A 23,885-nucleotide genomic window follows, 5' to 3' on the forward strand; every position below is an offset into this window, starting at 1 on the left:
GGGATCCAACTCATTGTGAGGCACCAAGCTCTGACCCTATTATTGATGCTATGATGTGTTACAGACAAGAGCCTGGCATGTTTTACTTTTTGAGGCAGGTCTCGAATGTCACCTAGAACTTTCCTATTAGCCAGGGCTGGCTCCCCAGCAAGCCCCCAGAGTCCCTTTTTCTCATTTCCACAATATTACAGTCACTGGTAGATGGGATTTACTCGCTTATTTATTTGAAGACCTCAAATGAGGTCTTTATGCTTGCCTGTCAAGAACATTACCGTCTAAGCCATCTAAATACTATTATTTTTCTTCCTAAGCTTTCATGATAAAATCAACTCAACATCCCTCTCCTCACTATCACATCCTAGAAAGTCTAAACTTACTTGAAACTTTACAGATGATAATTAACAAATACAAATCACCAGAACGAAGAATATAATTGGTGAGAAAGAAATTCATGACCATTCTGATGCTTGTCGACCTCGGCTCAATCACTGTGTCTCAGAATTACTTCTTGTTTGTCTCAGCATGACAACAGCACAAAGTTTGTGTCTTTCTGGTGTAGGCGTCATATGTTTGCATACATCGCACCTTGGGCTCATTGCTAAACACACTAGTTGACTTGAAAATATGTGCTAATAAAAGCATTTTATTTCTAAAGTAGATGGAAACTTTTTCTGGGTAAATAATGAATGGCAATGTCTAGAGGTATATGTTGATTTGGAAGACAATATACTTCAGGCTCTGAAAAATGATTTGAGAAGTCATTCTAAAGCTTACTTTATGATATAAGATACTCCATTAAAATCAATCCCTTTGAAACTGAAACAGTCCATCTAAAATGTTATTCACATTCTACAATAAGGACAATTTAGGCACCATGTTTTCTCCAATTATCAGTTCAGTGTATTTTTCTATTCAAGTTCCTTTGTGTATTCAATCATTTTTGCTTATTCTGAAAATTGTAGATTGCAATATTTATAGTTTATTATGATAAAAATTTGTTGTTAACAATAAAGAGTTGTTTCAGGCTACTAGTCATTTTAAGTTTTCTTTATAAGCAATGCAGAAAGAAGAGAAACTCAATAGCAGTCAGCTTTTTGGTTGAACAATGCTCTAAACTAATGGGTAAACAAATTAAGGTTTAACTACAAAAGGGAACAATATCTTTGCTGATTTTGTCATGCTTTGAAAGAAAGTTTTTGGTGAGACTTTTATCATCATTACAGAAATTTTATAGATTCCAGACACCCAATAAATGATGACTTTTAGATGACACAGAGGTTGCATAAGGATGCTGAGGAAAATCAAATTCAATGTCCACTTACAGAAGATAATTTGAAACAGAAATCTGTACCCTCATTACTGTGACTGAAAAGGAAAATATTCTAGCAGGAAGGTTTCAATTTGAATGCCTAATTTTTTATTTCCTTCATCTTTATTCAAATGATATACCATGATTCTTAAACTATCAAAATTCGACTTATTTTCTTTAATAAGGTGAAAGATATAACTTCTAAAGTTATCAATAGCATGAGTTTTCTTCATATGTCTTCATAATCCATATAGATAGAAACAAAGAGGTATTTTTTTCTCTTTTAAAAGATTTATTAAATTTATTTAAGGCTTATTTTTAATAATTGTTTTTAAGTATATATTTTGGGAAGAGCATTATTTCTTCTTTGTTTCATTCACTTTGACAGCATTAGTATTTAGCAAAATAGCAATAGTGGTCTCCCCTTTGGTCATATGATAACTTCAGTCATGGTTTATTGAACAGGTTACATTAGTAAGCATGGAATTATCAGCTTTGCATCAAATCAAAATTGGCTTATTTATCCCCAGAATTACTATGCTACCATTGCACCAGTGGGCATATCTAAGCACACAGGTTATATTTTAGTACATAGGATGCAGTACTCATTAAGACCAGTGGCCCCAACAAGCAGCATGCAAATTCTGGTACTATAATAGCTATTCAGAAGACTGAAAGTTTTTTGGCCAGTTCAGGATTGATTTCTCTATATCCCGTCTAAGTAATTGTTATCTACAGCAATAGAGTTTTTTTTTTTTTAATGTAGTCATGGTAGACAGTCAGGAACAATGAAATAATCTCTGTAGTTTTGAAAGCCTCAAATAGCCCCTTGTTCAGAGGCACAAGGAAACATATTTTACCTAGTACTAATATTTTTATTTTACTAACCTTTAATTTTGGTAGCAATAGTATCATCCCATCAATGGTAATTTTGATTAAAACTACCTCGAAAAGTATGTAAAGAAATAGATAGATGGCTTATGTACAAGTGACAGCGCTGGCACTGCCTGCGGTACCGAGCTCGGGCGTAGGCCTGGGGGATTAAAGAAATACTCAGACTCGGGTCATCCGTTGTGAGAGAATGCCAATGCCTTTACTGAGCAGGTTCAATATATACACTAAGCCAGGGAAGGAAAAATACAAACTCAGGAAAAAACAGGAACTCAACTGGGGGGGCAATAGGATTCCCTTCCTGGGGCACCATGCTTTAGTCAGGATGTTTTGATCCTAGAGGAACCACAGAATGTTACTTAGTAGACAGCAGTGTACGGAAAGGCTCAGCCAGGGCATAGCAGCCTTTTGGGGTCCTACATACAAGCTAATGAATTTCCTAAAAATATTTTTATGTATTCTCAGTTTTGGCTAATTCAATCCTCATCTCCTTTCCCTTCCAAGCCTCTTTTCTCTACTTAAAACTTCAACTCCAGCTGATTCCCCCCACTTTCTTTCTTTCTTTTTTTTATTGGTCATTTTATTTATTTACATTTCAGATGCTATCCCATCTCCCCTCCTTTATGCTTTTATACCATTTTAATAACATGCAAGTATTAAGGCCAGTTCTAGATTAAGGAACTAACAATACACTAGATGCAAATAGTCAAGGAACAAGCGAGATAATAAACACAAATAGTCAAAGAACAAGCGAGGAAATAAACAAAATTCAGTGAATACTACCCTGACCACTGTTTCTAAGGGCTTATCAGGATGACCAAAGTATCTGAGCCAACTTCCCTGTCCTTGTCAGAGTAATTTTCATGTCTGAAGCATACTTCCTTGTTCTAGCCTAAAATTTAGATTCCTGTTGAAATTACTTCTACTTCCTGTGTTTTATTACCCACTCTACTAAATACTTCCTATTTACCTGTCTGTCATAATCTTTCTGGGAAACCTCTCTTGGGAATTTTCCTGATATAAAAACACTAAGATTTCTTTCAATCTATAATAAAACACCTGATTCAAAAGAATTCATTTTTCATTGTCTATGAAGTTCATTATTAAAGTTCATGAGATAAAGGACCCAGAACACTGACTCAGCGGTGACTTTTCTAAGGGCAAACATCTGGCCCTTTTGTCTCTGAATTAAGCCTAATTGAGAAGACAAGGTATTTATTATGTTAAAAGATTCTTATTTGCTTTTGGCTGAATTCTATGAGTAGAAAAATGTAAATATCATACTAAAAACCTTTTGGAAATTTTAGATGAATTAAGCAAGGTTGAACAAAATCAAAATAATAAATTAGAAGTATTTTTACACAGTAATGAGAATAGCAAAAAATGAATCATGAAAGGATTCACATTTATAATGCTAACAATATAATTATAATACCTTGGCATAAAATTTAATCAAAGATCTAAGTGAACTTATAAAAACAACAACAAACAAAATAGCACTTTACATTATTGGCAAACAATACTTATATATCTTTATTGTTAAATTAACTATTTATTATTATTTATTTTTTTATTGTTATCTTGGAGGTTTACTGCTCTTCAGTAAGTCAGAGTAAGAATAAGCTTATCCCTTCTAGTTCTTTCTTAACTGAAGAAGAGGAACAGGAAGACAAAGAAGAAAGTTTATTGTGAGTGAAATATGAATGACAGTGGTCCGTGACTATAAACCCAAGTTACTCAGAATGACATCGTCTTCCATGAAAGATTTCACAGACTTTGATAACCACACAACACATAACGCTATAAACTGGTATAGTTTACAAACTGCATTGAAGCTTGTTTGCTGGGTGAGATATAGTAGCATTTTCAATGCTTTTAAAATGTTCTCTTATTATATTTAACTTAATTTTTGTTCTGGATGTCAGATACCTATACTTAAGCATGAATTCTGAGTATTGTCCTGTAATTGTTACCTGGACAATAGATCAGATAGTGAATATGATGTCAGATTCGGTGTCAGATATTGAATGGTAGTGCATGTGCAGAAACTACAACTCTCACCTAAATGTGAGCAAGAGATAGTTTACTCTGAAGCCAAATATAAAATGCTATATCATGGGGACACATCCACTTTGCGTGTCCCAATTACCGTGCTTCATAAAAATTTTCAAATAAAAACAGTTATGAATAAAGACATTTTTAGCATATTTTGTGGAAATACTAGGAAGGTATACAAAAGGGGAGATATCTATTAAAAGCCTCAGACCATATCTGATAATTTTTCTAGGTTCACACAGATATACACTGAGACTGATTTCTGAAACAATATTTTTAGTAATGCTGGTCGCTCCTAGCAGAAGAACTTGGGATTAGGAGATTAAAAGACACCTGGAGAACAAAGGGAATTTCTTAGCTTTTATAGACTTTAAAGGTAAAAGATCTTTGAACAAAATGGAAGAGTAACTGAATTTAGCAAATTAGTGAAGTTACTAGACAGGGCACAAGGCCATAACTCTGAAAACTAATTCTATTGTCCCATCCTACCCTGAGGCTGTTATGTGCAAGGAGGTGCATGGTTTAGAAACATAATGGGATATGTTGCTAAGGAGTAGCTCTTCCTGTCCTTAGGAGCACCATGTAAGATCTTACTTTCTGTCTCTATATTGTAAAGGAAACAAAATGATAGAGGAGAGATAGTGATGGCTATCATAGTAAAAGAATAATGTGTCTTTAAATATAAAACATTTAGCACTTTATAAGCAATACAGTGTTTTGACTTCTAGGCATCCCTCAACTAAAAAATGATTAAAATTAAATATTAAAGTGATTAAGATATTGAGATAATTTTAGTTATTGACCTGTATAGTTCCTTCTCTCTTTAAATACAATTTTCTATTCAGGAGAAATCCCAGCCTTTGCAGAAACTGTAATAAATATTTTGGTTCTTCAAAAATCTTAGAACTTCACAGACCCTGCAGAATAGCTCTGTTGTTAATGATTTACCCACATTGAGCAAGCAAATAAAAATTAAATTTAAGCATGCAATCGTCTCAAGTTTCTGAATTGAAAAAACTAGTATTTTGAAAATACACCTATACCTCCTTTCCTAAAAATCATGAGATTGGAAAAATAAAAATGAAAGAAAGAAAGAAAGAAAGAAAGAAAGAAAGAAAGAAAGAAAGAAAGAAAGAAAGAAAGAGAGAAAGAGAGAAAGAGAGAAAGAGAGAAAGAGAGAAAGAGAGAAAGAGAGAAAGAGGGAGGGAAGGAGGGAGGAAGGAAGGAAGGAAGGAAGGAAGGAAGGAAGGAAGGAAGGAAGGAAGGACATAGAATTGCAGATGAAACCTTGAGACTAAGCATAAAGCTACAGCTTTTAGAACAATTGATTTCAAAATACATGTACTACAAAGCAATAGGAATAGAAACACAAACACCTTTCATGCTAAGATGGTAAAGAAACAAAAGAACAGAAAAAATGTACAGAATTCAGTTCCCAAGAAAACTATTCATGTATGCCAATCATTTTGGATAATGATCCTGAAGATACACACCAGGAAAAGATAGTTCTCATAAAGTGATGCTAAGAGAATCAAGCATCTACTATAAAAGCATATAACTAGATCTGCTTCTGTTGACAGTATAAAAATGTCAATTAAAAACGGAAGTATAATCTCTGAAACACTGGACATAAAGGAAGAAAAAATGGTATAGAACACTGAAAAACAATTTATTTGTGGGGAATATTTTAAAGTGCAGGAAACACAAGCAAAATTACTTAAATGTGATTTATTTTGAACCTAAGATATTCTGCAGAGCAAAACCAACTAAACAAGCAAAGAAAAACTCAGCCATTAGAGTAAAGTGTGAAACTTCTTAATAGGGAACATGTGTTCAAACATACCTTAGAACCTTCAAATTCTCCTTTGAAGACAAATGAACTGAGTATAAATGGACAGGAAACATTGCTTATAGACAAACTGTATGCAAATAATTTTTATCCATTAATTAATTTATTTATTTTACATCCTGATCAAAGCCACCCTCCCTTCCCATTGTGCCCTCACAGAGCCCCTCACACCATTCCTTCTCCTGTTCTCCTCTGAGAAGGGGGAGGTCTGCCTTGGTCACCAGCCCACAAAGGCACCTCAAGTCACTGCAAGACTTGACAAATACTTATCAGCAAGGATTCTGAATGAAAGTTACAATGATCTAACACTGTAGCAAGCATTGCTATTTTAAAAGCATTAAAAAACATGCTCACAACTAGCCATTGAAGTGATCATGGGGTTCTCAATGGAGGAGTTAGAGTGAAGACTGAAGGAGCTGAAAGGATTTGTGGCCCCATGAGGAGAGCAACAATACCAACCAACCACAGCTCCCAGGGTCTAAACCACCAGCCTGGGAGCACTTATGGAGGGATCCAGGGCCTTAGCTGAATATATAAGAGTGGAGGGCCCTGCTGGGCACAGGTGGAAGATGAGATCCTTGACCTCATGAAGGCTGGACGCCCCAGGGGGTGGGAGTTTTGAGGGTGGGGAGGTGGGAGTGGGGGGGTAGATAGAGGTTACATCCACAAAGAAGAAGGAGGAGGTGTGAGGGGATTGGGGGTTCCTGGGTGGGTGGGGGATGGGGTAAGGGGACAACATATGAAATGTAAATAAAACATCCAATAAAAAAATTTAAAAAAAAAATAAAATAAAATAAAAGGACCTAAAAAAAAAAAAAAAAAAAAAACAAACCCGGCTTGAATTATACAAAGTCATTACTGTGTTTACGTCCACAGAAAATGAAATCAGTATTTGGAAGACACAGGTAGATTCCATGTATATTTCAGAATTAGGGAAAATTGGTAAAGATTTCCCATGATTCTAAGAATTGATCAACAAATGAAGAGATAAAGCCAAAAGATATACATGTCATGCAATATCCCTCTTCCTTAAAAATAGTTCGCTTGAAATTAAAAGTATGCAATTAGAGATGCTGACATTAAATGAACTAAACAGTACATAAAGATTGGGAAGACATGATATTGTTAATAACTACAATATAAAGCAATGCCAAAATACCAGAAATAGCAAGTGTATCACTGGTTACTGCCAAAGGCTGGAAATCGTAAGGGGGAAGAGATAATCAAACTTTTTAATGGGAAATAATTAGAGTAAAAGCTCTACAATTTTCATTTTTCTTTCACGAAGGAAAACAAGTTCAGAAAATTTATTAATTTTAATTTAAGTGCAAGAGAGAATAAAAATTTATTGTGTGAAATTTTCTCTATACAATCCAAATAACAATTTCACTCAAGCATAGCTTAGCCAACCAGTGAGTGTATTGGGGTTCCTTACTAGAACACAGGGCATGTTTGAAAAGTCCACTTGAGCAAGGGTTATCTAAAAATACCTGCATCCCTAAGTCACTGCAAACTGAATGCAGCTTTCCTAGCTGGGAAGTCTCCTAGCTGACAATTGCAACTGCATACATAACCTAGGGGCGTGGCCCTGTGCATCTTACAACTTTCTGAGCTTTCTGAGATGTAACTTCTTGGGTGAACTTCTGTCACTACCAAAAGGAAGTGTCCCATTGTTGTCAGGGGATATACAACAAAGGTACTTGAAAGACAAGCTAGTAGGAGGAAAATTGTGTGGGTCTGTAGTGTGGGACTGGGTGTAATACACACACAAAGCACCATGCACTTCAAAAAGTTAAGGGAAAATTTGAGAAAATTTTACCATAATGAAATGTACATGATTGAGAATATAGATACTTTAACTCAATTTAAGCATTGCCCATGTATTCATGTATATTAACATCATAAGAAAATTCAATATTACATAGAATTTTAATGTATTTTCCTACTTGTTAAAAAAGTTATTTACTTGTTTTCACTTTCATAGTAAAATGTAAGTTATGAGTCATTTTGTTTAATTATCCTTTAAACATTTTTTCTCTAATTCAACCTTTAAAATCATGTTTCAGAATAATTTTGGAAACATAGTTGAATTATTTGTCAGATATTGTTCCTTCTAGTATCAAAAAAGGTTAAAGCAGAATATATCTGAGGGAAAAAATAATGTTTTGGGACAAACGGATGCTTAATTAAATAGCTGAAAAGGAGAAACAAAATTTTTAATTATCTTCTTGAGTCAGAATTCCTTTGTGCACATGTTGTCAAAGAGAAAACAAGCCCAGATTTAGAGAAGTAAAACTTTCTTGTAAGAACTGTTATAAGGTTAGGAAAGACACATACAACTGATAATGGAGGCATTTGTAGAGAAAGAGGTTTCAGCTTTAGTGTCTTCTTTCCTTATATTCTATTTATTTTGTATTATGTATTCAATCTTACCTTAACTAAAGGGCTACAATATTTAAATAAAGGTTTACTCACACATGAATCTCCCTCCCCGTGTGACATTATTCATCAGCTGGGATAGAAGCAGATAGCTAACACATAATACTAAATGTACATGAACTTGAGCACACAATAGACACATGCTTGTGATGGTTATTATATGATTTAGATACCTTTATACAATTAGACTTGGTATGAAAAAGTAATAGAAAATGGAGCTAATTCTAAGGTAGGTATGTGTTATAAAGTCTTATGATAAACAGTAAGTGCTGTTCCAGATAATTCTTTTGCACTTTGAACCCTTATTGTTCACAATTGACCAAAATAACCAAGAACAGATTGCTTTATATTTAGTGATACATACTCCATTCTTGAGCTATAGTTTGCAATAAAATGCTAGATAGCAGTTGGATATAATTTTTCCATAATAGAAATAGCAAAACATCTTCCCTGTTAGCCCATAACAAACAATATTCATATCAAAATGAACCTATTTAATGAAAAGCATAGCTGCTTTCATACACTTTTATAGCACTTTGATCATATTTTGGCATAATCAGCACTGAAGTAAATCCAGTGTATGTCTCAACGGAAAGTGTTAAAGCAGAATAAAAAATCGCACTGATCCAGTTTCTCATGCACACTTTTTAAAACGATGCTCAAAATTATTCAGAACTATGCTGCTTAGGCATTTCTTTAATGAATCGAAGTGAGTGATAGTGCTGTCTTATAAACAAACAGGCACATAGAAACAGTAAAGTGGGAAAGAGGATTCAGAGAATTGCATTATGCTAATCCCAAGAAACTAATTCTTGTGATGCAGTACAAGAACAGCTTATATCCTATTCACTTCAAATAAGAAAATATACTGCAGAGACTATTCCGAAGTTACTGTTACTTCAGAGTACATTCAGCAAACCAGTATAATATTCATGCATTTTTTACCTTTTACTGAAAATAGGTTTTTCTCACACAATCTTCTGATTAAAGTTACCCCTCCCTGTACTTCTCCCTATACCTCCCTACCACCCTTATTCAGATTCACTTCCTTTCTATCTCTCATCAGAAAAGAATCAGGCATCTACGGGATGCTAATAAAATAAAATGTAAGATAAAACAAGCATCACAATTGGAAAAACAAGAAAATAGAAGGAAAAGAACCTAAAAGAATGCAAAAAAATCAGAAGCACCCTTATTCACAGAATCGGTAATCCAATAAAAACATTACCCTGGAAACCACAATATATAATCAGAGGACCTAGTGCTGACATGTGCAGGCACTGTGCATGATGCCTTCGTTTTTCTTTATAAGTCTAGATGTGCTTTGATCATGTTGATTTAGAGGGCCTTGTTTTCTTGGTATCCTCTAAACCCTCTGGCTCTTTCTGCTTGCTTTTCCACAGGATTCTCTGAGCTCTGAGGGCAGGGGTTTGATGGCGACATTACCATTATGGTTGGATGTTCTAACGTCTCTTACTATTTGGATCATGTCTGTCTGTGGGTCTCTCTATATTTGCTCTGTTTTGTTGCAGGAGGAAGCTTCTCTGATGATGGCTCAACAGAGCACTCATGTATGAACAGATAAGTCTATTTATCAGATTTTTTTGACCGCTATTATCTGGTTTTGCTTTAGCACCCTAGGTTATCTCAGGTTCTTGGTCAGCCATAATGTGTCAAATGTGAATTCTGTCGAGATGACCTTAAGTGAAATCAGATATTGATTGGTTTTCACCAGGAGCTTTTTGGCACCATTGCCCTAAGCGTGCACTGCTTTGCACTGAGAATTGTATATGTGGTCTTGCAACATTAATTCAATATTCTAAAAAAATAAAAAGTTTGACTTAAAAAATATAAATTTAAGGATTCATAATTGTAGCCTCATCTATATGATATGCATAGATTTATTTGTTCTTGTATATGTTTAAATATGATTCTTTGATAGAAAATAAAACATATAAATAGCTTTAAAAGTATTGTTGATACAATGAGGATGATATTATTAATTAACAAAATTCCCTTGTTATGTCTGCTTTTAAATATACTGTGCTTATAAGTGCTGTAAAAATCATCATGATCATTTTACAGAAGGGCACAGACTATGCAATTATAATCATGATTCCTCATTTCACAGTTATGCAAAATACGGCATTTACATTTTCTATGATTTTTATTGTCTCTGCATATTTATGTCATTCCATCCTAGCATAAATATTCAAATTCACTAAGGTTTAACAGAAAGCTTCAAGTACAATCCACTTTATAACCTTTTAAATGTGTTTAGAACAGGCTATATGCTTTATTGAAGCGTTTGCATAGTTACAACATTTAGAAAACACTGCAAATAGTCAAGTATCCTCTCATCAGATGACAGCAGGCTTTTCTAGTTTCTTTTGAAAATAGACTTTAGAGTCACATCAATTGCTAATCTCAAAAACATTCTTTTGAGAGTCTAGCATCTTGTAATCATTTGAAGAGTATTTGGCAAACACAACTCTTTGGATCCTAACTTTAAGGATGGTATTATAAAATTCATTTTCTGTTCTAGTTTGACTACTCTTACAGAATGCAGAATAAAAGTACATCCCAGAAAAAAAAAATCTCTATACAAATTAGGATTCTTCTGATCTGAAACATGGTACTTAGACTTTGCTACATATTATAGTAATATTCCAACATATTAATCCTTAAAACCTGTACAATGCCATATGCTTTCAAAGAAGGTCTATCTAAGTGTGATTTTCAAAAGGTTAGAAACAAATATTCATACAAATGTTAAGTGATCATTTGTCAAAGTTGACATTTGAATCAGTATTTAGTGATGGAAGCAGTAATGGAGTCAATAGTATTAGCAGTATTTGAGAATACATAAAGAAATAGAAACAGATAAATGTTTCCTTTGATAAATTACTAGGTTAAATGTCAAGCTGGCTACTTTCCAATATGATTTTAATTCAAAATACTTGGTGTTATCATTTGTCTTGGACAGAAGTAAAGAATACAGTTCTGTTGAATGAAGTTCTAAAACAAGCCTGTCTCTACAAAAACACTGTGAGGATTCATAAAAATCTAGTCTACCTCCACCCAACTTAAAAATACATTTTTCTTTAAGAGATTTGTCTCTTTTGTTCAAAATTATTCTTGATTACACATAAAAAGCACATAGCCTCTTAGCTTTGGTCTGAATATGCTTACATAAAGCAATTGTGTTAGTTAACTCAATGTCTCTTCTGGTGTTCTGTAAATCAGATTCAATGAGTTTTGGCAACTGATAGTGCCAAATAATTGACCACTGTTTCCAAAATCTCAAGAGAAATCACAGATTGTTTTCCTATAACTTTCTACTTTTGCAGCTGGGAAGTTAAGACTAATACAATCTTCATCAAGAATGCAACTCTCAAGGTTTTTGCTTCTTTTTTAGGGTCTTCAACTTAATGAACACTGAATTTCTTGACTGCTGTGTGGCTAAACCTCTATAATCCAAGTAAAAGAGTCAGCTTGCAAAGAATATTGTAGAATTTGTCTCCAAGAATTAAATTAATCCCCATCTTTTAGTCACAGATTATCTGGTCTGACTAAATAGGATTATTCTTAAACTTAACACTTCAAATACAGCCTTGACTGTTTATTTGTCTAATTATATCCCACTAAAATGAAGGATAAATTTGTATCACATCTATGCAAATATTTTATTATTGTAAAGTGAGAAGACTCAATATAGTTATTACTGTTTGAATTTGGAGGGAAGATGAACATGAGATTTTAATTTAAACTGGTTTGGTCCATATTATAAAAATAATAATCTCTATCAATAAGATAAAGACTTCTGGAAAGATATTGTAACTAAAGATATAGGAAACAGTGTTTAGATTTACTTTTCTTATATGAACAACTAAAAGTCCAGAAAGAAATTCTTTAAAAAATAGTTTAGAGTAAACTGGTGTTAAGATTAACTGGTAATTGTGATCCAAAACACAGCTGTTTTCTTTTTTCCCACAATCACATCTCCATTATCCCTTGATTCCTGTAGTAACTCTACACCTTTTCTATTGTTTCCCTGAGGTATCCCTCCTTTCTGGCCTTAGATCTTAGCCTCCTAATTCTTATTCCCTAGTGGTTTCCATCTTCCTCCTTTTCATTTCCACCTAGAAGTCCAGAACTTCCTTCCCCTCCCAAAGAGTGCACCCCCCCCGTAAATATATGTAAATTTGGTCAAAACACAAAGGCTGTCACAGATACTAACAATTTTCAAGACTCAGGAAAGCCTTCTGATTTACTCTTGGCTTTCTCCTTTTGCAGGTGGCACTATATTTTACAGATTCTGTAGCTCAAGGTAATTTAATCTATGAAAATCAATTCAGTACATAAAATCAGGCTATTCATGCCAAAAAGCCCTGGATTGGGTTTTCTTTCCAGACATCTTTTTCCACTTCTTCTAGGTTAGTTTTTAATCCCTACTCATATAGCTCCTCCTTTATTTCTATCATGGTTCTTAGTTATGGTTTTACCTAGACTACCATTGTATTCGTTTTCAAAGTATCTTATTCGCCTCAAATCCCAATGACAAACATCAGGAACCATTTGCTTGGACGTGTCATTCATCATCAGATTCTGATCATCTACACCAGATTCCATTTAATAAGAAGTTTCGGGTATCTCATTTTGTAAAACCTGTTAGGAAGTAGAAATAGAGGAAATAGGAGTGATGTAAAGCGTGCATGGTTTTCAAAAGAACAAATAAATAAAAGAGACTCTTCCTCAAAAGGAGGGAAGAATGATGTAGCCTATGAAGATAGCTTGAGGAAACTGTGTAACTGAGCAGTAATTTAAAGTCTGTAAACAGACAATGGTTTCGTGAAAGATATACCACAAATAGGGCATATATTAAAACTTCCCATAAATGTTAGACACAATTTTTCTTTCTTTCCTTCTTCCTTCCTTCCTTCCTTCCTTCCCCCTCCCTGCCTCCCCCCTCTCGCTTCTTTATTTCTAATAGAAAAGGTCCTAGATCTCTAGTTTCAAAAGAGAAGAAAGCATCCCCTGGACACGGTGCCACAATGCTGATTCTATAGTCCCATTGCACTGGGTTGGAGCAAAGAACACTCATGTTGTCAAAAATGCTGATGAAAATGGAAGACTCCTTGAATCCCTAAATCGGAATTTAATTGAGAACTAGTACTTCTCTTCACAGACACCTACATATCAATCAAGACTGAATCTCATAAAATTCATTTTATATATTTCTGTGTTTTATGTACAAAATAATAAAATAGTAAAAGGTACCTATGATGGCTATCACTCAGGTTTTTTTCAGTGTAGCTATCATCTTTCTTACACTAAAATGAATGGAAGAGATATTGAATAATCAAATAAAAATAATAAAAATAGCAGCAGTAGAGATTTGAAAGAAATAATTGATTATTTTTAAATGAAAAATAAATTAGAAGTGTCTGGAATTTCAATTTATTGCCTTTTGGGAATTGTACTAATGCAGGAAGATACACATGCACTCAGATTATTTTTTGCTTTGAGGAAATAGGAGTTCATGATCTGAAGGTAGAATTGTATAATATTATCCCAAAAGACAAAATTATCAGAAGGCTTTACAGCTGTGTGCATGTACATAAAGACTTCAGTTAAGTTTTCAGCACCTTGTGAGTTCAAAAACACTGAAAATGGCAGGTGGAACATTTTTAGCACTCATGTAGTAGAAAAAAGCCATTTTCTTCACGGCTAGATTGGGACACCTCATTCTACCCACAGCTTTGGAAAGAATACTCACCATGAGGAGCAATTAATTCACAGTTCTAGATGGTTTTACTTCAACCTTTAAAATCTTTTTATTATTTTAATTAACTCTTGTATTTAGTTATATCCAAAATGTTTCTAATCCCTCCTCAGTGTTCTTCCCCCTTCTTTCATTCCTTTCACCTCTTAGAGGGTGCAACCCGGGCATTCCACCTCCCTGTGGTGTTAATACACAATTAGGCGCATCTTCTCCCACTGAGGCCATAAAGGCAGTCCTCTGTGCAGGGGCCTTGGACTAGCCCATGTGTGCTGTTTAGTTGGTGTCTTAGTTTCTGGGAGCTCCCAGAGGTTCAAGCTAGTTGACACTGTTGGTATTCCTCTGGGGTTGCCATCATGTCATCAATTTGTAAAATCTTAAAGACTCCTGTTGAGTGAGATCAATAACATAAGTGACAGCTCATGCTAGCAAGGATGTGGAGCAAGGAGAAACACTCTTACATTGCTGATGGGACTTCATATTTGTTCAATCAACCACTATAAAAATAAATAGGCAGTTATTCAGGAAACTGAGAATTAATCTACTGCAAGACCCAGATGTAAGACTCTTGGGCATATTGATCAACTATATTAATAGCAGTATTATGGTATTATTCATAATGTCCAAAAAGTGGACATAACCTAGATGTCCCTCGAACAAAGGATGGATTAATAAAATGTGGAATATTTACACAGTAGGGTATTACTCAGCTATTTATACAATGACATCATGAAATTTGCAGGCAAATAGATGAACCAAGAAAAAGTCATCCCGAGTAAGGTAACTGAGAGTCATAAATTCAAGCATGAGGTGTACAAACTTAAAAGTGAAAACTAGTAGCTACGTAAATAATAATGATGATCTAGAAAGGCCAAGTAACAATGAGAGCCTTAATGGGAACACATGAGTCTCTTGGTAAGGGGAAAATAGAATAGATTTTGCAGGTGGTCTGCAGGCAGGTTGAGATTGGAACATGAGTGAACAGGAAAGAAGAGAAGGATGGGAAGGAGTGGAGAAAGAGAGTACTGAGAGAGATTATTGGAGTTGGAGGGCATTTGAAGATAATGTGGAAACCTAGTGGAGCAGAACCTCTCAGAAATCTGTGAAGGTAACCCTAGCAAGCAGAAGCGATGGAGCTTGAACTGGCCATCTTCTGTAACTAGGCAACGCTTTCAGTGGTGGAACTGAGAAACGAACCCAGCCAGTAAACCTTTGACCTACAATCTACCTGTCTGTGTTGGGTAATGGAGGAGTAGAACTTGTGGGAGTGGCCAACTAATGACTCTAATTTGAGGCCAGTGCTACAAGTGGAAGCCCTTGTCAGACACTGCCTGGATGACCAGGAAACAGAGACTGAATAGCCCAGAGACCTTGGATAGAGAGAAAAATATCAATAAAACAATTCCCAATTATTACCTGCTATACTCAGAGATCAGTGCCTAGCCCAGTCATCACTAGAGCATCCTTCACCAGCAACTGTTGGGAGCAATGGAGATATTCACAGCCAAATACTAGGAGGGAGAAAAATTTGGTGTTTTAACATATGTGAACACAACTGCAAAACTAACAGCCATAAAGTTCAAAATGTACAGTATTAGTTATTGTTAAATTATAGATGCTATGGAAAAACAATGGCTATGAAGGAAAACATTAGCCAAGAGAAACATGCTAAGACATAATCCCTTAGACAAATGCATTGTATTCACTATGAACAATGTGTTCTGTCCATACATCACTAGAAAGAGTGACCACATTAAGAATGACAAAACATATTATAATGGCCATATTAAACTTGTAAAGATGAAAGATAGACTTTCTCGATAAAAATACACATACTTCTTAGGATTAAAAATAGAAAAAAATGACAGTGCTACAGGCCTTTAATATTACACCAAATCATGTTCACTGGCTTTGTTCTAGGCATAGGATCTAACCCTTGCCCTGAAGCAATGGGAAGATACAGCAATGTCTGGAGGCTGTCCCTTCTGTTGAAGATGTTGTAACATTTTTAATTAGGGGAAGCTATTATACTTTTTAGCTTTAAGGTTATTTTAGCTTATAGTTTTAAGGGAAAAACTTCATACAGTGAAGGAAGGTATGACCACAGTGACATGAAGTAAATATCAAAATGACTTCATGGTCAGGAAAGAGAAGCAGACAGAGTGTGTGCTGGGTTATAATGCCTCAAAATCTACCCAGTGATGCATTTCCTCCAGTGAGGCTTCATCTCTTCATATTTTTACAGTTTTCTAAAATGTAGCCATTAGCGGAGGGCAAGTGTTTAAACACAGGATGTAAATTCCATATTCAAGGACAACATATCTCAATGCAATCCAAACTCAACTAAAGCCCAATGCAAGAGTCATAGTGTCAGCTGTGACTGTGGTATAAACACTTCCTTCAAGGAGTCTAAGAAATCAGCCTTCAAAACCTGAGAAATAAAAGTTAATAGATTTATCCCTTAGATCCTCCTGAAGCCATGTTGACCATGTGAGGCCTTTATTCCAGCCCAGTGAAATACTACTTGGACATCTGGTATCTTAGTTAGGGTTTTACTGCTGTGAATAGACACCATGATCAAGGCAAGTCTTATAAGGACAACATTTAATTGGGGCTGGCTTATAGATTCAGAGGTTCAGTCCATTATCATCAAGACTGCATCCAGGCAGGCATGATGCAGGAGTTGCTGAGAGTTCTACATCTTCATCTGAAGGCTTCTACCAGATTACTGGCCTCCAGGCAGCTAGAATGAAAAACTTATAATTCACACCCACAGTGACATACATACTCCAACAGAGGCACACCTTCTAATTCTGCCAATCCCTGAGCAGAGCATATACAAACCATCATATCTGGTTTAACCAAATTTACAGCAACAATTTTCAAGTACAGTAAGTCTAAATATTTATTCATATTTACAGTAGCAAAAATATGAATTCATTTATTCTTTTTTCTCTTTTATTGGATAGAGATTTCTTTTCTTACATAATGTATCTGAATTTATCATATAATAAAGGGTGGTTATCACTCCATTAGTTCCTCCTAGTTATTCCACACAATCCTTTCCATCCAGATCTACTCAAGTTTGGTCTATCTTTAGAAAAGAAAAAGACTCTTAAGTATAATAATATGAATAAGTTATAATATTATAATAATATTATAAGGTAATATATATTATATATATATATTCATAAAATATATATATTCATAAATCACTAACCTGGAAGGCATAATCTATACATAGAGAATCTTTTTTATATCTGTGCAGGCCTTTTTCTTGCCTACTTAGTCTCTGTGAATGCACATGAGCTTTGTTCATGTTGATTTAGGGGGGCTTTGCCTTTTCAGTATCCCCCATCTCCTCTGCTCTTACACTTTCTGCCTTCCCTTCCATATAGTTCACTATTCTCTGAGGGGAGGGATATGAGGAGACGTCCCATTTAGAGCTGACTGTGTCAAGTTATCTCACTTCCCACATAATATACTACTGAGGCTCTATGTATCTTCCTCTTCTGCTTCAGGAGGAGTCTTCTTTGATGATGGTTGAACATGAACTGATCTGAGATCATTATAAGTAATTTCACTACAATGACTTAAGAATTTCTTAATTCTTTTTTTTTTCTTTTTTTTTTTTATTGGATGATTTATTTACATTTCCTATGTTGTCCCCTTACCCCATCCCCCACCACCCCCTCAGAACCCCCAATCCCCTCGCCCCTCCTCCTTCTTCTCTGTGGATGTAACCTCTATCTACACCCCCCCACTCCCACCTCCCCACCCTCAAAATTCCCACCCCCTGGGGCATCCAGCCTTCATGAGGTCAAGGTTCTCTTCTTCCACCTATGCCCAGCAGGGCCCTCCACTTTTACATATTCAGCTGAAGCCCTGGATCCCCCCCTAAGTGCTCCCAGGCTGGTGGTTTAGACCCTGGGAGCTGTGGTTGGTTGGTATTGTTGCTCTCCTCATGGTGCCACAAACCCTTTCAGCTCCTTCAGTCTTCACTCTAACTCCTCCATTGAGAACCCCATGATCAGTTCAATGGCTAGTTGTGAGCATCTGCCTCTGAATATGTCTGACTCTTGAAGGCCTCTGAGGAGATATCCATATCAGGCTCTTATCAGCATGCACTTCCTGTCTTCCACATCAGCATCTACCTTTGGTGATTGCACATGGGATAGATACTCAGGTGGGGTGGTCTTGAGACGGCCCCTCCTTCAGTTTCTGTCCCTCACTTTGTCTCCATATTTGCTCCCTTGAGTATTTTGTTGCTCCTTCTAAGAAGAACTGAATCACCCCCACTTGGTCTTCCTTTTTTATGAGCTTCATGTGGCCTGTGAGTTGCATCTTGGGCATTTCAAGGTTCTGGGCTAATATCCAATAATCAGTGAGTGAATACCATGTGTGTTCTTTTGTGATTGGCTTACTTCACTCAGGATGATAATTTCTAGTTCCATCCATTTACCTAGGAACCTCTCGAATTCATTGTTTTTAATAGCTGAGTAATACTCCATTGTGTAAATATACCACATTTTTTTAATCCATTCCTCAGTTGAAGGACATCTGGGTTCTTTCCAGCTCCTGGCTATTATAAATAAAGCTGCTATGAACATACTAAACCATTATGTGCAACTTTGTGATGAAGCCTACTTGATTACAATGGATGACCACTTTGATATATTCTTGGGCCTGTCCTACTAGTATTTTATTGAATAGTTTTGTATTTATGTTCATATGTGAAGTGAGTCTGTAATTCTCTTTATTTACAGAAACTTTAGGTGGTTTAGATATTAGGGAAATTTGTACCCACAAAAAATGAACTCAATACTTTTCCTACTGATTTTCTTTTGTGAAATAACAGCCCAGCACCTGCCCTGGCAGAGGCATGGAATAAACACAAGCTCCCAAGTTTGCCTTCCCAAGCGGCCATGCCCAGTAGCAGTGGGGACACAGGCCAACAACCGTACACCACCACACTTATATCCATAATGCTTGTGTAAATCTGATACCCACCAACAATATATGATTGGCTCCCTTACTCCACATCCATGCCAGCATAACCTGGCAGTGGTTTTATTGATCATGCATTCTTATGGGTACCAGATAAACTCCTAAAGTAGTTTTGATTTGCATGTCTTTGACGGCTAAGGATCATAAACATTTCTTTAAGTGTTTCTCAGCCATTTGAGAGAAATACTCTGAATTTTAATAATTAAGAAAAGTATCTCCTGCTAAGTACCTTTCAGGACCTGCTGTATTTTTTCATCTTATCTTTCGTTGTGCTTATATGTGCTGAGAGAAAATAAATTTGTATTTGAATAATGTTCTGCACTTATGCTTAAAAATGTTACACTTTCTCCATTATCCAGTACAGATGGAACGATTTCTACAACACAACCTGATTACTGATCGGAATAACTTTGAATCAAGCCACTAACTTTTATTTCACAGAAAAAAGAAGTGGAAATAACTGAATTGTATCAGAACCAGACATTTTAGAAAATTAATGACATTTAAAAATATACTTAACCTTACTTTTTTTAGCTACACAAAAAAAACTATACCTCTTCATACACAAAGAAAAGATGTTAATTTTCATGACTCAAAGACAAAATTTCACTCCATTGTCACTACAATAAAATTCAGACAGCCATCTTCTACCCATTTCAATGATCAAATGATTATCCTTGACTTTTTTAGAATTGTATAGATTAATATACTGAACTCTCTGACAATATTTCTTGGCACATAAATACAACTGGAAATTAGTGAATATTATTTTGTTCATATATTTATAAAAAAATTCAGAGTTTTTCATATATTTAGAAAACCAAATGCAAAATAGTTTTAAGTCTAGAAAGAAAACTAAATTCTTGCTTATCAGTGCATAGTCATAGATAGTAAATGTTGATGCTTCTCCCAAACTGAAGTAACAGTAACTCAATAGTTTCAAATCCTAGAAAATCTATCCTATTCTAGTTTTGTGTTATTTTATCATTCCATTTCAAGGACAGATAGAGCTCATTTGCAATACATTATCTCATGAATTCACTATCCATAATTCTTAGGTTGCATTATACATTATGAATTAACACTTTGTTTATTATTTATTTATCTAGTAGATGTTTCTTAATCAGGTGCTTCTTAATTCTCTTGGGGATTCACAGGATGCATAAAGGACTGGTATGGGCTCACCAGAGCCATAATATAAATAGCAGATGACTTCATAAAAATGCAAACTGCCAGTATACACCTCAAATCTACTGATTAGAACTGCTCTACAAATGGGATAAAAGATAACGCATATATTTATCAAACTATGAAGAGCTGCTACAGAATACGTATTCTAAGTAGAGATTATCTGTAAACTCTCACCATATAAACAATTACACAGTAGTTACTAAGGCTCTGAAGCCTCAATATCTTGATCTAATAACTGGCTTACCTTCAGTAGCTTTTAGTGCAAAGAAAAGGACTGTATTATAGATGAATTTCTTTGAAGATAGGATTGAAATAATAATTCATAGAGCTTTAGAATATATTTTTATGTAAGTGTTTTATATCAGCATGTGGGAAATATGAATTTCACTCTAATGAGAATTAGTGTTATTTATGCAAGTCTAGATTATAACATTTAAGATTGTGTGCTTATATGTATCTCCATAGAGTTTGGAACCTGTAAAAATGTTTATACAAGCACACTGTCCTATATATGTACATACACAGGTCAGAAGTGACTGTGTCTTTTCTCATATATATAAATAATTTATTTATTTTTTCTCAAACCGTAATTTATTCACACAGGGGTTATAAACACAGAAAGGCAGGATATGGGGAAGGGGATGACACTGGAGTGTGGGTGTTCAGGGGGAATACAGGTATCTTTCAGAACCTGGTATCGGCTGGCTGATGGTTCAGGTGACAGGTCACTATGACTCTGCCTATGACTCCCTTGTCCTTATGTAAGTTGTTATTATCTGCCAAGGCTACCTATTTACAAGGTCTATGACGACTTGGGCTGGTAAATTTCCACAAAAGCTGCCTGTTTACATTAGCTTATAGCCATCTGTTTCAATGTTTTTCCACTGAGACCCAAGACTTGGTGTTAGTATACATGTATGACAGGCCTATTGCTGATTTTAGGCCTATGGCTGATTTTAGGCCTTCGGTGTGTAACCAGGGCTGTCCCTGACATCTCCTCCCTTCTCTAAGTATAGAAGGGCTGTGGCGATTCTAATCTTGCAAAGGCGGGGATAGAGGCCTGACCTCCAGTAATTGAAGGGGACCTTGTATTGGCTCCCATCCCCCTGTCGTTGTCCAGTAAGGTATGAGGGTTATACCCATCCCAATGTCTTTTTCCTGGAGAGGGGATACTTTTGATATCAACCCCTATGCAAGAGGTGACTGTGTCTTACATTTTGCATTTTATTTTTTGAAGTAAGCTCCAAGTTTAATGAAATTGCTGACCAGTTGGCATCCAGAATCTACCTGTTTTCATTCCCCTAAGTGTTCTGGACAAAAGCTAGCATACTTATGCAGTAAATGTTTAACCCATGGTGTCATCTCCACAGGTTCTGCCAGTCAAGATTTTTAAGATCCCATTTAATATTTCATAAATTATTTTTATTTTTATTTTAATAATACTCTGCCATCATTTTTCAGTTGCCATGTTAGATTTGTTCAATTTAACAAGTGTATATACTCCTTGAAACATCACCCATAATATTTTAATAAAGAAATTAATGAGATGTTTAACTATTTTATCTAGGAGAAGAAAAAAATTGTTCTAAAAGAACTTAGCCCAAGGGAAAGATTAATTATAGCCTAGAAAATATGAATAGTAATTTAAGTAGAAGTTATTTTAAGGTAGAGAAAACTTTGAAGTAATGTATTTCAAATGCTCTTATTATCATAATAGTGCCGCAGAATCAAAACCAGGAGCTTTATTGAGTACAACACCCTACTCCACAAATTGTCATTTTTTTGTTATTGTCAGTTTATGAAAATTATATGAACTAAACACATTTCTACTTAAAAGGCAAGTTTCTGATGTTCCCATAATAAAGATTCTCCACACTTTTTCTTTGAATTTGTTTCTTTTGCTTTTTTTTCTAGTCCAAGGCAATCATAGCTCATAAAGCAACTCCTTTCATGTTTGTTATCTTCCTCAGTGACTTCAAAATGTATCTATCTGTCTATAAAGCGTATAGATTATGAGTTAAAGCAGGCATATTCAACTGATTCATCAACATTCTAATCATTCATGTAAAAACAAAAGAGAATAGAATGGATTAGAATAATTATAGTGATAAGTACAATGAGATACATTTATAAACACTAAAAAATGCATTACGTGTTCATGGAAATAGAAAGTAGGGGTGATGGATGATGGTAACAAGAAATTCTAATCTTTTATCAGGAAAGTGTCATATAAACCAGAACAAAAAAATTGGAAGAAAACCTACAGACAGGAATTATGAAGGGAGGTGATTTTATTTGCATGTTTGGCCTGAATTGAGAGATGTAAATTGTTACTTTCTCCCCATCCTGCCAATTAAAGCATTGTTACTTTATAAAAATAATGAAAAGAGAGATCACAAGATAATATACATGTGTTAACATAGCTCTGAGTCAATGTAAGACTTCTTAGAGTTCTTCTTATGGCAAAGATTCAGCCACTATTCTCACTTACTACTCAAATGTTTAATATGGCTTTGCTGGGAACTTTACATTCTGCATAAGATAACAGCTCAGTCCCACTCAGCTTTACATGTTACTTCTCATCCTCTCTTTTGATCCCTTTCTCCACAAACACTTGCTCCATGTACTCATTTAATTCTATTAAGCAGTGTGTACTTCAGACTTAAAAATCCAGTAATTTCTGAGTACCTCTTTGCGTAGCTTTGTAATCTCATTTTTTATGAAATATTCTACCTTATCATCAAGCCAATAGGTAGAATAATTCAAACAGAATCCCTTCAGTTACTGTTTTGGTAGAGAATTTTAAGGGGTATTTGTACTTCTTGGTTGTATAGATGATACCGTGTATATAAAAACTGCCAGTTTGTTGTTAGAAAGCCATCTTCTGGTCCAATTAAATTTATTTATGCTAGAAGATATTTTGTAGGTTGAGAAAAGGGATCAAGAATCTTCTCAGTTGATCAACAGTCTATTGATAAATTCAGTATTCCTAAATCTAGTTCATTATTAAAATGATAAATAGCAACATAAGTAAAAGACTGAATAATATTGGTGATATACCCACTTCTCACAACTTCTGCAGGACTTCTAAAATACAATCTAAATCTAACATAGTATTTCAAGAAGCCTTGAAAACATAATTAAAACTAGAATCTGTGCCCAGCCCCAGAAACCTTTCAAACAAGGTAGAAAAGAAAGCAGATACTCATAGATAGTGAATATCATTAAGGTACTTTTGATATACATTATATGCCCGTCATTAAAGAACTACAAATGCAGAAAATAATGCTAACATTTTGTAACCAAGAAAGAAAATTTATATATATATATATATATATATATATATATATATATATATATAT

Source organism: Grammomys surdaster, unplaced genomic scaffold (assembly GCF_004785775.1).
Source record: "Grammomys surdaster isolate TR1022 unplaced genomic scaffold, NIH_TR_1.0 126124, whole genome shotgun sequence".
Taxonomy (NCBI): Eukaryota; Metazoa; Chordata; class Mammalia; order Rodentia; family Muridae; genus Grammomys; species Grammomys surdaster.